Raw genomic sequence first — 13,208 nt, 5'->3', positions numbered from 1 at the left:
CCTTTTGTTGAGAAAAATCCAAACATACCATATTTTTAGAAAATAACATTAAATCAATTCTGGAATGAATCTCACCACGGTCAGCATGGTATGTCGGCGGTGGTGGCATGCCAAGAACAACAACTGCTGCATCTAAAAAGGAAAAATCACAAATTAAATGGGACAATTTCTTTCCTGTTATGTCACACTTTCCTTCTGTGACACAATTAACGTCCCCAACAAAAATAGTGGGAGATTTCCCTGGAAGAAAAAAACTTAATTTTTCAAGAAGAGCAAGCCGCTCTTCCTTCCCTGTAGGGCAATATAAATTAATAATTCTGACCCGCCACCCTCTATAACTCAAAAATGCAATTAAACATCGGCCCACCTCCCCCACAATATAACTATCAATAGAGATTTCTTTATTCCCAACTAATATCCCCACCCCATCATTTTTATTATGATTAGACCCTGACCAGATATGCTGTCCGTAAGGCCAGTCTTTGTCACAAGGAGCATCCTGAATCCCACACTCCTGAAGGCAAAAAACATCAGCACCTAAATGTTTCAGGTAGTCCAGAACAGTTGTTCTTCTGATTTTAGATCTGATCTGCCTTACATTTAGGGACACTACATCCCAACCAGATTGGCAAGACATTAATTAAAGAAAAGAAATACATGACTCAATGTTGATCACACCATACTCATCCATTATCATCAGACTGGGAAAGCACCCCAAAGGTGTTGATGCTCTCAGGGATGCCAAGGTAAGGAGCATCAGGGGAGAAGACATCCTGCGGGTAAATGCGGTCACTTGCAGGACTGTCGCACCCTCCGCTGGCAGGTGAGTACTCTCGTCTGGGTTTTTTATTGGCCAGTTCAGGAGTATCATCATCATCAAAAGACCTCCCAGAAGTAAAGTCTCCTTGGCCACCATCCCTGGCCACCTCTTCGTCTGTAGCACCCCAGGACAATGCAGGGGTTCGAGCAAGAGACACATCCATGTCACCCTCACCACATATTTCGGACTGATGAGGGAGGTCCACATCCAACTCAGAGATCTCCATACTTGGCCCAGCAGGGGCTGGAGGGTCCAACAGGGTCTGGGCCTCACCCACCAGATCTTCAACCTCAGGGGGCTCCGTCTCCTCATTGATCTCTGCAGTAGTCACCTGTGGGGTAACAGCAGGGACAGTAGGCTTACCTTTGGTCACTTCGGAGAAGGACCTAGGCTTGACTTTAGCCTTACAATCCCGAATCACATGTCCTTCCTCCCCGCAGGCATCACATACCACCGGGTTGGAACAATCCTTCGCCAGATGACCGTACTTGTTGCACTTTCTACAGTTTGGCAATTGTTTGCAGAAATCCTGGATATGCCCGAACATGTTGCATCTCCTGCAGAACAATGGCGCCTCGGGAAAAAACAGATATCCAGAGTCTCTTCCAATTGTAAAGTTCAGGGGAGGATAGTGAATACCTCCAGGACCATGAGGGTCTATCCCAAACCTCACAAAGTATTTATACTTCCCAGTCCACAGCCCTTCTCCATTTAAGATTTTATGGGAGAATTGCACAAAAATGCAGTGTCTTCTCAGGAATGCAGTGATATCATCCCGGGAGATAAAGGGGTTGTGCATGAATACTACCACCGGGATATCCCCCTTAGAGTAGAGTACAGTGAAGATAAGTCCATCCAGCTGAGGGTGCTCTGAAAGGACTTGAAGAGTTTTGAAAAGGTTTTGGCAAGCCGCCATAGAAGAAAGCACCAAGACGTACCTATGCTCCCTTCTGAACTCCTGCAAACAGATGATCTCCGACTTCTGGATCTTCAGGATTTCATAGAAAATGGCGTTGACCAGGTATGACAACGAGAAATGGTCCTTCTTCTCCTCAGAGACCTCGATACGGAAAGCATTCTTGACCCGGGGATCCCCGGTCCCAGCAAAGCGAAGCTTGACACCCATGGTCGCTTCAGGAATCGCCTTCTCGTTTCCTCCTCACTCTCCCCCTATAGCAGCATCCAGCTTAAGCCACCGAAGTGGCGATGCTGGAAGGCCGAGGGCTAGTACACAAGGAACCTCTTGTCCAAACACTAGGTCTGAGCCAAAAGGCCGAGAAGCGATAACCAGAATTGGTTTCAAACTACGGAGCCACCCAAGGATCCTGAAAAGTCCATTTGTGGAGATGAGCTCCTGGACTCCCGTTAAGAAGACATGTTGTCAACCACTAGATCCCTTACATGCCTGCACTTTTCGGCTTGCTGCTGCTGCAATCCACGCGTTTTAGATCTGCATAACTCCACCTCTTTAAACACAGCACCTTCACCCCCTGCTGTTCCCACCCGCCTCAACACCGTTGGAAGGGAGGAGAACCAATTAAGGCGGGGGGTGGGGTGGAACGAGCAGCTGTCTACCCTTAGCAGGAGGGCTCCTGATTACATACCTCTCCTGCTGCTGCTGCTGCTGGCTGTCCAGCAGCAGACTGAAGGTGGCTGCTGCTGTGCACAGGTATATAAAGGCTCAGAGCCTATTATGACACGCGCAGCCAGCGTTCCATTGCCACATTCCATCTACTGCAGGCAGGATACCTGGCTGGCTGAATGTCGCTGAGAAGCTCACAGAGACCGCCATAAGCAACAGTTTAACAGAATGCCACAGACTAATCAACCAAACTTTTTGGGTTGGGTTCTCTTTTATAGTCTGCAGGCATTAAATGAAAGAAGTCAGTGTTCCAGCAGAAGGAGACAACGTTTCAGAAAAGGCATTGTAGCAAACCAAAAAAGAAATTTTAAGCGCAGCAGAGTAACCAGCGCACATACCTGTTAGCTCAGGTGAGTTTAAAAGGCTGCTGTTGATAACAAGGGCATTTGCTAAATAGATGGTGTGTGTGCAACAATATACTGAAAGGTCAATTATATTGTGCAGCTTATCTCACCACCTGTAGTTATTTAGGTGAAAGCTCCAAAATGCTTGCCTAATATGTCTGTTTATCCAAAAGGAAGTAAAAAGGGAGAGCTAGAAAGATAGCATTGCATCACATTACATGGCAATGCAATGCACAGTTGCTGAAGTTGAACCAAAATGAGCTTGTAATCTGGCTTCTGCAACTTTGAACATGAAAAATCCAATGAGGAGAAGAAAAGCAAAGCCAAAGAGTCCATCCCAAAATCCGACAAACAAGCAAAATGAACAAAAAACATTGAATTCAATTCTTTCTGATTTTAGAAACTGCATTAAAGAAGGGGTGCACCGGTCCTGGAGATACTGCAATACCAGGTCAATGCGTGGAGTGGACAGAGCAAGCTCTTTTTCCATCTCCCTGTTCTAAAAATCCATTTAATATATGGTCCCCAGATAGGGGACGTATCAGATATTAAACTGATAAGAACAGATACTACACTTGATCTTAGCCAAAAGGCCGAGAAGCGATAACCAGAATTGGTTTCAAACTACGGAGCCACCCAAGGATCCTGAAAAGTCCATTTGTGGAGATGAGCTCCTGGACTCCCGTTAAGAAGACATGTTGTCAACCTCTAGATCCCTTACATGCCTGCACTTTTCGGCTTGCTGCTGCTGCAATCCACGCGTTTTAGATCTGCATAACTCCACCTCTTTAAACACAGCACCTTCACCCCCTGCTGTTCCCACCCGCCTCAACACCGTTGGAAGGGAGGAGAACCAATTAAGGCGGGGGGTGGGGTGGAACGAGCAGCTGTCTACCCTTAGCAGGAGGGCTCCTGATTACATACCTCTCCTGCTGCTGCTGCTGCTGGCTGTCCAGCAGCAGACTGAAGGTGGCTGCTGCTGTGCACAGGTATATAAAGGCTCAGAGCCTATTATGACACGCGCAGCCAGCGTTCCATTGCCACATTCCATCTACTGCAGGCAGGATACCTGGCTGGCTGAATGTCGCTGAGAAGCTCACAGAGACCGCCATAAGCAACAGTTTAACAGAATGCCACAGACTAATCAACCAAACTTTTTGGGTTGGGTTCTCTTTTATAGTCTGCAGGCATTAAATGAAAGAAGTCAGTGTTCCAGCAGAAGGAGACAACGTTTCAGAAAAGGCATTGTAGCAAACCAAAAAAGAAATTTTAAGCGCAGCAGAGTAACCAGCGCACATACCTGTTAGCTCAGGTGAGTTTAAAAGGCTGCTGTTGATAACAAGGGCATTTGCTAAATAGATGGTGTGTGTGCAACAATATACTGAAAGGTCAATTATATTGTGCAGCTTATCTCACCACCTGTAGTTATTTAGGTGAAAGCTCCAAAATGCTTGCCTAATATGTCTGTTTATCCAAAAGGAAGTAAAAAGGGAGATCTAGAAAGATAGCATTGCATCACATTACATGGCAATGCAATGCACAGTTGCTGAAGTTGAACCAAAATGAGCTTGTAATCTGGCTTCTGCAACTTTGAACATGAAAAATCCAATGAGGAGAAGAAAAGCAAAGCCAAAGAGTCCATCCCAAAATCCGACAAACAAGCAAAATGAACAAAAAACATTGAATTCAATTCTTTCTGATTTTAGAAACTGCATTAAAGAAGGGGTGCACCGGTCCTGGAGATACTGCAATACCAGGTCAATGCGTGGAGTGGACAGAGCAAGCTCTTTTTCCATCTCCCTGTTCTAAAAATCCATTTAATATATGGTCCCCAGATAGGGGACGTATCAGATATTAAACTGATAAGAACAGATACTACACTTGATCTTAGCCAAAAGGCCGAGAGCGATAACCAGAATTGGTTTCAAACTACGGAGCCACCCAAGGATCCTGAAAAGTCCATTTGTGGAGATGAGCTCCTGGACTCCCGTTAAGAAGACATGTTGTCAACCTCTAGATCCCTTACATGCCTGCACTTTTCGGCTTGCTGCTGCTGCAATCCACGCGTTTTAGATCTGCATAACTCCACCTCTTTAAACACAGCACCTTCACCCCCTGCTGTTCCCACCCGCCTCAACACCGTTGGAAGGGAGGAGAACCAATTAAGGCGGGGGGTGGGGTGGAACGAGCAGCTGTCTACCCTTAGCAGGAGGGCTCCTGATTACATACCTCTCCTACTGCTGCTGCTGCTGGCTGTCCAGCAGCAGACTGAAGGTGGCTGCTGCTGTGCACAGGTATATAAAGGCTCAGAGCCTATTATGACACGCGCAGCCAGCGTTCCATTGCCACATTCCATCTACTGCAGGCAGGAAACCTGGCTGGCTGAATGTCGCTGAGAAGCTCACAGAGACCGCCATAAGCAACAGTTTAACAGAATGCCACAGACTAATCAACCAAACTTTTTGGGTTGGGTTCTCTTTTATAGTCTGCAGGCATTAAATGAAAGAAGTCAGTGTTCCAGCAGAAGGAGACAACGTTTCAGAAAAGGCATTGTAGCAAACCAAAAAAGAAATTTTAAGCGCAGCAGAGTAACCAGCGCACATACCTGTTAGCTCAGGTGAGTTTAAAAGGCTGCTGTTGATAACAAGGGCATTTGCTAAATAGATGGTGTGTGTGCAACAATATACTGAAAGGTCAATTATATTGTGCAGCTTATCTCACCACCTGTAGTTATTTAGGTGAAAGCTCCAAAATGCTTGCCTAATATGTCTGTTTATCCAAAAGGAAGTAAAAAGGGAGAGCTAGAAAGAGAGCATTGCATCACATTACATGGCAATGCAATGCACAGTTGCTGAAGTTGAACCAAAATGAGCTTGTAATCTGGCTTCTGCAACTTTGAACATGAAAAATCCAATGAGGAGAAGAAAAGCAAAGCCAAAGAGTCCATCCCAAAATCCGACAAACAAGCAAAATGAACAAAAAACATTGAATTCAATTCTTTCTGATTTTAGAAACTGCATTAAAGAAGGGGTGCACCGGTCCTGGAGATACTGCAATACCAGGTCAATGCGTGGAGTGGACAGAGCAAGCTCTTTTTCCATCTCCCTGTTCTAAAAATCCATTTAATATATGGTCCCCAGATAGGGGACGTATCAGATATTAAACTGATAAGAACAGATACTACACTTGATCTTAGCCAAAAGGCCGAGAAGCGATAACCAGAATTGGTTTCAAACTACGGAGCCACCCAAGGATCCTGAAAAGTCCATTTGTGGAGATGAGCTCCTGGACTCCCGTTAAGAAGACATGTTGTCAACCTCTAGATCCCTTACATGCCTGCACTTTTCGGCTTGCTGCTGCTGCAATCCACGCGTTTTAGATCTGCATAACTCCACCTCTTTAAACACAGCACCTTCACCCCCTGCTGTTCCCACCCGCCTCAACACCGTTGGAAGGGAGGAGAACCAATTAAGGCGGGGGGTGGGGTGGAACGAGCAGCTGTCTACCCTTAGCAGGAGGGCTCCTGATTACATACCTCTCCTGCTGCTGCTGCTGCTGGCTGTCCAGCAGCAGACTGAAGGTGGCTGCTGCTGTGCACAGGTATATAAAGGCTCAGAGCCTATTATGACACGCGCAGCCAGCGTTCCATTGCCACATTCCATCTACTGCAGGCAGGATACCTGGCTGGCTGAATGTCGCTGAGAAGCTCACAGAGACCGCCATAAGCAACAGTTTAACAGAATGCCACAGACTAATCAACCAAACTTTTTGGGTTGGGTTCTCTTTTATAGTCTGCAGGCATTAAATGAAAGAAGTCAGTGTTCCAGCAGAAGGAGACAACGTTTCAGAAAAGGCATTGTAGCAAACCAAAAAAGAAATTTTAAGCGCAGCAGAGTAACCAGCGCACATACCTGTTAGCTCAGGTGAGTTTAAAAGGCTGCTGTTGATAACAAGGGCATTTGCTAAATAGATGGTGTGTGTGCAACAATATACTGAAAGGTCAATTATATTGTGCAGCTTATCTCACCACCTGTAGTTATTTAGGTGAAAGCTCCAAAATGCTTGCCTAATATGTCTGTTTATCCAAAAGGAAGTAAAAAGGGAGAGCTAGAAAGATAGCATTGCATCACATTACATGGCAATGCAATGCACAGTTGCTGAAGTTGAACCAAAATGAGCTTGTAATCTGGCTTCTGCAACTTTGAACATGAAAAATCCAATGAGGAGAAGAAAAGCAAAGCCAAAGAGTCCATCCCAAAATCCGACAAACAAGCAAAATGAACAAAAAACATTGAATTCAATTCTTTCTGATTTTAGAAACTGCATTAAAGAAGGGGTGCACCGGTCCTGGAGATACTGCAATACCAGGTCAATGCGTGGAGTGGACAGAGCAAGCTCTTTTTCCATCTCCCTGTTCTAAAAATCCATTTAATATATGGTCCCCAGATAGGGGACGTATCAGATATTAAACTGATAAGAACAGATACTACACTTGATCTTAGCCAAAAGGCCGAGAAGCGATAACCAGAATTGGTTTCAAACTACGGAGCCACCCAAGGATCCTGAAAAGTCCATTTGTGGAGATGAGCTCCTGGACTCCCGTTAAGAAGACATGTTGTCAACCTCTAGATCCCTTACATGCCTGCACTTTTCGGCTTGCTGCTGCTGCAATCCACGCGTTTTAGATCTGCATAACTCCACCTCTTTAAACACAGCACCTTCACCCCCTGCTGTTCCCACCCGCCTCAACACCGTTGGAAGGGAGGAGAACCAATTAAGGCGGGGGGTGGGGTGGAACGAGCAGCTGTCTACCCTTAGCAGGAGGGCTCCTGATTACATACCTCTCCTGCTGCTGCTGCTGCTGGCTGTCCAGCAGCAGACTGAAGGTGGCTGCTGCTGTGCACAGGTATATAAAGGCTCAGAGCCTATTATGACACGCGCAGCCAGCGTTCCATTGCCACATTCCATCTACTGCAGGCAGGATACCTGGCTGGCTGAATGTCGCTGAGAAGCTCACAGAGACCGCCATAAGCAACAGTTTAACAGAATGCCACAGACTAATCAACCAAACTTTTTGGGTTGGGTTCTCTTTTATAGTCTGCAGGCATTAAATGAAAGAAGTCAGTGTTCCAGCAGAAGGAGACAACGTTTCAGAAAAGGCATTGTAGCAAACCAAAAAAGAAATTTTAAGCGCAGCAGAGTAACCAGCGCACATACCTGTTAGCTCAGGTGAGTTTAAAAGGCTGCTGTTGATAACAAGGGCATTTGCTAAATAGATGGTGTGTGTGCAACAATATACTGAAAGGTCAATTATATTGTGCAGCTTATCTCACCACCTGTAGTTATTTAGGTGAAAGCTCCAAAATGCTTGCCTAATATGTCTGTTTATCCAAAAGGAAGTAAAAAGGGAGATCTAGAAAGATAGCATTGCATCACATTACATGGCAATGCAATGCACAGTTGCTGAAGTTGAACCAAAATGAGCTTGTAATCTGGCTTCTGCAACTTTGAACATGAAAAATCCAATGAGGAGAAGAAAAGCAAAGCCAAAGAGTCCATCCCAAAATCCGACAAACAAGCAAAATGAACAAAAAACATTGAATTCAATTCTTTCTGATTTTAGAAACTGCATTAAAGAAGGGGTGCACCGGTCCTGGAGATACTGCAATACCAGGTCAATGCGTGGAGTGGACAGAGCAAGCTCTTTTTCCATCTCCCTGTTCTAAAAATCCATTTAATATATGGTCCCCAGATAGGGGACGTAACAGATATTAAACTGATAAGAACAGATACTACACTTGATCTTAGCCAAAAGGCCGAGAGCGATAACCAGAATTGGTTTCAAACTACGGAGCCACCCAAGGATCCTGAAAAGTCCATTTGTGGAGATGAGCTCCTGGACTCCCGTTAAGAAGACATGTTGTCAACCTCTAGATCCCTTACATGCCTGCACTTTTCGGCTTGCTGCTGCTGCAATCCACGCGTTTTAGATCTGCATAACTCCACCTCTTTAAACACAGCACCTTCACCCCCTGCTGTTCCCACCCGCCTCAACACCGTTGGAAGGGAGGAGAACCAATTAAGGCGGGGGGTGGGGTGGAACGAGCAGCTGTCTACCCTTAGCAGGAGGGCTCCTGATTACATACCTCTCCTACTGCTGCTGCTGCTGGCTGTCCAGCAGCAGACTGAAGGTGGCTGCTGCTGTGCACAGGTATATAAAGGCTCAGAGCCTATTATGACACGCGCAGCCAGCGTTCCATTGCCACATTCCATCTACTGCAGGCAGGAAACCTGGCTGGCTGAATGTCGCTGAGAAGCTCACAGAGACCGCCATAAGCAACAGTTTAACAGAATGCCACAGACTAATCAACCAAACTTTTTGGGTTGGGTTCTCTTTTATAGTCTGCAGGCATTAAATGAAAGAAGTCAGTGTTCCAGCAGAAGGAGACAACGTTTCAGAAAAGGCATTGTAGCAAACCAAAAAAGAAATTTTAAGCGCAGCAGAGTAACCAGCGCACATACCTGTTAGCTCAGGTGAGTTTAAAAGGCTGCTGTTGATAACAAGGGCATTTGCTAAATAGATGGTGTGTGTGCAACAATATACTGAAAGGTCAATTATATTGTGCAGCTTATCTCACCACCTGTAGTTATTTAGGTGAAAGCTCCAAAATGCTTGCCTAATATGTCTGTTTATCCAAAAGGAAGTAAAAAGGGAGAGCTAGAAAGAGAGCATTGCATCACATTACATGGCAATGCAATGCACAGTTGCTGAAGTTGAACCAAAATGAGCTTGTAATCTGGCTTCTGCAACTTTGAACATGAAAAATCCAATGAGGAGAAGAAAAGCAAAGCCAAAGAGTCCATCCCAAAATCCGACAAACAAGCAAAATGAACAAAAAACATTGAATTCAATTCTTTCTGATTTTAGAAACTGCATTAAAGAAGGGGTGCACCGGTCCTGGAGATACTGCAATACCAGGTCAATGCGTGGAGTGGACAGAGCAAGCTCTTTTTCCATCTCCCTGTTCTAAAAATCCATTTAATATATGGTCCCCAGATAGGGGACGTATCAGATATTAAACTGATAAGAACAGATACTACACTTGATCTTAGCCAAAAGGCCGAGAAGCGATAACCAGAATTGGTTTCAAACTACGGAGCCACCCAAGGATCCTGAAAAGTCCATTTGTGGAGATGAGCTCCTGGACTCCCGTTAAGAAGACATGTTGTCAACCTCTAGATCCCTTACATGCCTGCACTTTTCGGCTTGCTGCTGCTGCAATCCACGCGTTTTAGATCTGCATAACTCCACCTCTTTAAACACAGCACCTTCACCCCCTGCTGTTCCCACCCGCCTCAACACCGTTGGAAGGGAGGAGAACCAATTAAGGCGGGGGGTGGGGTGGAACGAGCAGCTGTCTACCCTTAGCAGGAGGGCTCCTGATTACATACCTCTCCTGCTGCTGCTGCTGCTGGCTGTCCAGCAGCAGACTGAAGGTGGCTGCTGCTGTGCACAGGTATATAAAGGCTCAGAGCCTATTATGACACGCGCAGCCAGCGTTCCATTGCCACATTCCATCTACTGCAGGCAGGATACCTGGCTGGCTGAATGTCGCTGAGAAGCTCACAGAGACCGCCATAAGCAACAGTTTAACAGAATGCCACAGACTAATCAACCAAACTTTTTGGGTTGGGTTCTCTTTTATAGTCTGCAGGCATTAAATGAAAGAAGTCAGTGTTCCAGCAGAAGGAGACAACGTTTCAGAAAAGGCATTGTAGCAAACCAAAAAAGAAATTTTAAGCGCAGCAGAGTAACCAGCGCACATACCTGTTAGCTCAGGTGAGTTTAAAAGGCTGCTGTTGATAACAAGGGCATTTGCTAAATAGATGGTGTGTGTGCAACAATATACTGAAAGGTCAATTATATTGTGCAGCTTATCTCACCACCTGTAGTTATTTAGGTGAAAGCTCCAAAATGCTTGCCTAATATGTCTGTTTATCCAAAAGGAAGTAAAAAGGGAGAGCTAGAAAGATAGCATTGCATCACATTACATGGCAATGCAATGCACAGTTGCTGAAGTTGAACCAAAATGAGCTTGTAATCTGGCTTCTGCAACTTTGAACATGAAAAATCCAATGAGGAGAAGAAAAGCAAAGCCAAAGAGTCCATCCCAAAATCCGACAAACAAGCAAAATGAACAAAAAACATTGAATTCAATTCTTTCTGATTTTAGAAACTGCATTAAAGAAGGGGTGCACCGGTCCTGGAGATACTGCAATACCAGGTCAATGCGTGGAGTGGACAGAGCAAGCTCTTTTTCCATCTCCCTGTTCTAAAAATCCATTTAATATATGGTCCCCAGATAGGGGACGTATCAGATATTAAACTGATAAGAACAGATACTACACTTGATCTTAGCCAAAAGGCCGAGAAGCGATAACCAGAATTGGTTTCAAACTACGGAGCCACCCAAGGATCCTGAAAAGTCCATTTGTGGAGATGAGCTCCTGGACTCCCATTAAGAAGACATGTTGTCAACCTCTAGATCCCTTACATGCCTGCACTTTTCGGCTTGCTGCTGCTGCAATCCACGCGTTTTAGATCTGCATAACTCCACCTCTTTAAACAAAGCACCTTCACCCCCTGCTGTTCCCACCCGCCTCAACACCGTTGGAAGGGAGGAGAACCAATTAAGGCGGGGGGTGGGGTGGAACGAGCAGCTGTCTACCCTTAGCAGGAGGGCTCCTGATTACATACCTCTCCTGCTGCTGCTGCTGCTGGCTGTCCAGCAGCAGACTGAAGGTGGCTGCTGCTGTGCACAGGTATATAAAGGCTCAGAGCCTATTATGACACGCGCAGCCAGCGTTCCATTGCCACATTCCATCTACTGCAGGCAGGATACCTGGCTGGCTGAATGTCGCTGAGAAGCTCACAGAGACCGCCATAAGCAACAGTTTAACAGAATGCCACAGACTAATCAACCAAACTTTTTGGGTTGGGTTCTCTTTTATAGTCTGCAGGCATTAAATGAAAGAAGTCAGTGTTCCAGCAGAAGGAGACAACGTTTCAGAAAAGGCATTGTAGCAAACCAAAAAAGAAATTTTAAGCGCAGCAGAGTAACCAGCGCACATACCTGTTAGCTCAGGTGAGTTTAAAAGGCTGCTGTTGATAACAAGGGCATTTGCTAAATAGATGGTGTGTGTGCAACAATATACTGAAAGGTCAATTATATTGTGCAGCTTATCTCACCACCTGTAGTTATTTAGGTGAAAGCTCCAAAATGCTTGCCTAATATGTCTGTTTATCCAAAAGGAAGTAAAAAGGGAGAGCTAGAAAGATAGCATTGCATCACATTACATGGCAATGCAATGCACAGTTGCTGAAGTTGAACCAAAATGAGCTTGTAATCTGGCTTCTGCAACTTTGAACATGAAAAATCCAATGAGGAGAAGAAAAGCAAAGCCAAAGAGTCCATCCCAAAATCCGACAAACAAGCAAAATGAACAAAAAACATTGAATTCAATTCTTTCTGATTTTAGAAACTGCATTAAAGAAGGGGTGCACCGGTCCTGGAGATACTGCAATACCAGGTCAATGCGTGGAGTGGACAGAGCAAGCTCTTTTTCCATCTCCCTGTTCTAAAAATCCATTTAATATATGGTCCCCAGATAGGGGACGTATCAGATATTAAACTGATAAGAACAGATACTACACTTGATCTTAGCCAAAAGGCCGAGAAGCGATAACCAGAATTGGTTTCAAACTACGGAGCCACCCAAGGATCCTGAAAAGTCCATTTGTGGAGATGAGCTCCTGGACTCCCATTAAGAAGACATGTTGTCAACCTCTAGATCCCTTACATGCCTGCACTTTTCGGCTTGCTGCTGCTGCAATCCACGCGTTTTAGATCTGCATAACTCCACCTCTTTAAACACAGCACCTTCACCCCCTGCTGTTCCCACCCGCCTCAACACCGTTGGAAGGGAGGAGAACCAATTAAGGCGGGGGGTGGGGTGGAACGAGCAGCTGTCTACCCTTAGCAGGAGGGCTCCTGATTACATACCTCTCCTGCTGCTGCTGCTGCTGGCTGTCCAGCAGCAGACTGAAGGTGGCTGCTGCTGTGCACAGGTATATAAAGGCTCAGAGCCTATTATGACATGCGCAGCCAGCGTTCCATTGCCACATTCCATCTACTGCAGGCAGGATACCTGGCTGGCTGAATGTCGCTGAGAAGCTCACAGAGACCGCCATAAGCAACAGTTTAACAGAATGCCACAGACTAATCAACCAAACTTTTTGGGTTGGGTTCTCTTTTATAGTCTGCAGGCATTAAATGAAAGAAGTCAGTGTTCCAGCAGAAGGAGACAACGTTTCAGAAAAGGCATTGTAGCAAACGAAAAA

General features: G+C 45.5%; 8 non-coding genes across 8 annotated transcripts; all 8 read right to left on the bottom strand.

The window, feature by feature from the left end:
• Positions 1-3,220: 3,220 nt before the first annotated feature.
• On the bottom strand, positions 3,221-3,411 carry LOC141221270 (U2 spliceosomal RNA). Its single transcript, XR_012289309.1, has one exon. It is a non-coding gene; the product is annotated as a U2 spliceosomal RNA (small nuclear RNA).
• Positions 3,412-4,526: 1,115 nt separating this feature from the next.
• LOC141221523 (U2 spliceosomal RNA) lies at positions 4,527-4,718 on the bottom strand. The gene has a single exon (XR_012289553.1). It is a non-coding gene; the product is annotated as a U2 spliceosomal RNA (small nuclear RNA).
• Positions 4,719-5,831: 1,113 nt separating this feature from the next.
• On the bottom strand, positions 5,832-6,022 carry LOC141221269 (U2 spliceosomal RNA). Its single transcript, XR_012289308.1, has one exon. It is a non-coding gene; the product is annotated as a U2 spliceosomal RNA (small nuclear RNA).
• A 1,115-nt stretch (positions 6,023-7,137) lies between these two features.
• LOC141221268 (U2 spliceosomal RNA) lies at positions 7,138-7,328 on the bottom strand. Its single transcript, XR_012289307.1, has one exon. It is a non-coding gene; the product is annotated as a U2 spliceosomal RNA (small nuclear RNA).
• A 1,115-nt stretch (positions 7,329-8,443) lies between these two features.
• On the bottom strand, positions 8,444-8,635 carry LOC141221536 (U2 spliceosomal RNA). The gene has a single exon (XR_012289565.1). It is a non-coding gene; the product is annotated as a U2 spliceosomal RNA (small nuclear RNA).
• Positions 8,636-9,748: 1,113 nt separating this feature from the next.
• On the bottom strand, positions 9,749-9,939 carry LOC141221267 (U2 spliceosomal RNA). Its single transcript, XR_012289306.1, has one exon. It is a non-coding gene; the product is annotated as a U2 spliceosomal RNA (small nuclear RNA).
• A 1,115-nt stretch (positions 9,940-11,054) lies between these two features.
• LOC141221265 (U2 spliceosomal RNA) lies at positions 11,055-11,245 on the bottom strand. The gene has a single exon (XR_012289305.1). It is a non-coding gene; the product is annotated as a U2 spliceosomal RNA (small nuclear RNA).
• A 1,115-nt stretch (positions 11,246-12,360) lies between these two features.
• Positions 12,361-12,551, bottom strand: LOC141221263 (U2 spliceosomal RNA). Its single transcript, XR_012289303.1, has one exon. It is a non-coding gene; the product is annotated as a U2 spliceosomal RNA (small nuclear RNA).
• Positions 12,552-13,208: the final 657 nt, after the last annotated feature.

This window comes from Phyllobates terribilis, unplaced genomic scaffold, assembly GCF_046119375.1.
Source record: "Phyllobates terribilis strain yellow unplaced genomic scaffold, ASM4611937v1 Scaffold_325__1_contigs__length_2139453, whole genome shotgun sequence".
Taxonomy (NCBI): Eukaryota; Metazoa; Chordata; class Amphibia; order Anura; family Dendrobatidae; genus Phyllobates; species Phyllobates terribilis.
The sequence above is the reverse complement of the archived record's forward strand: the minus strand, read 5'-3'. Positions and strand labels throughout refer to the sequence as shown.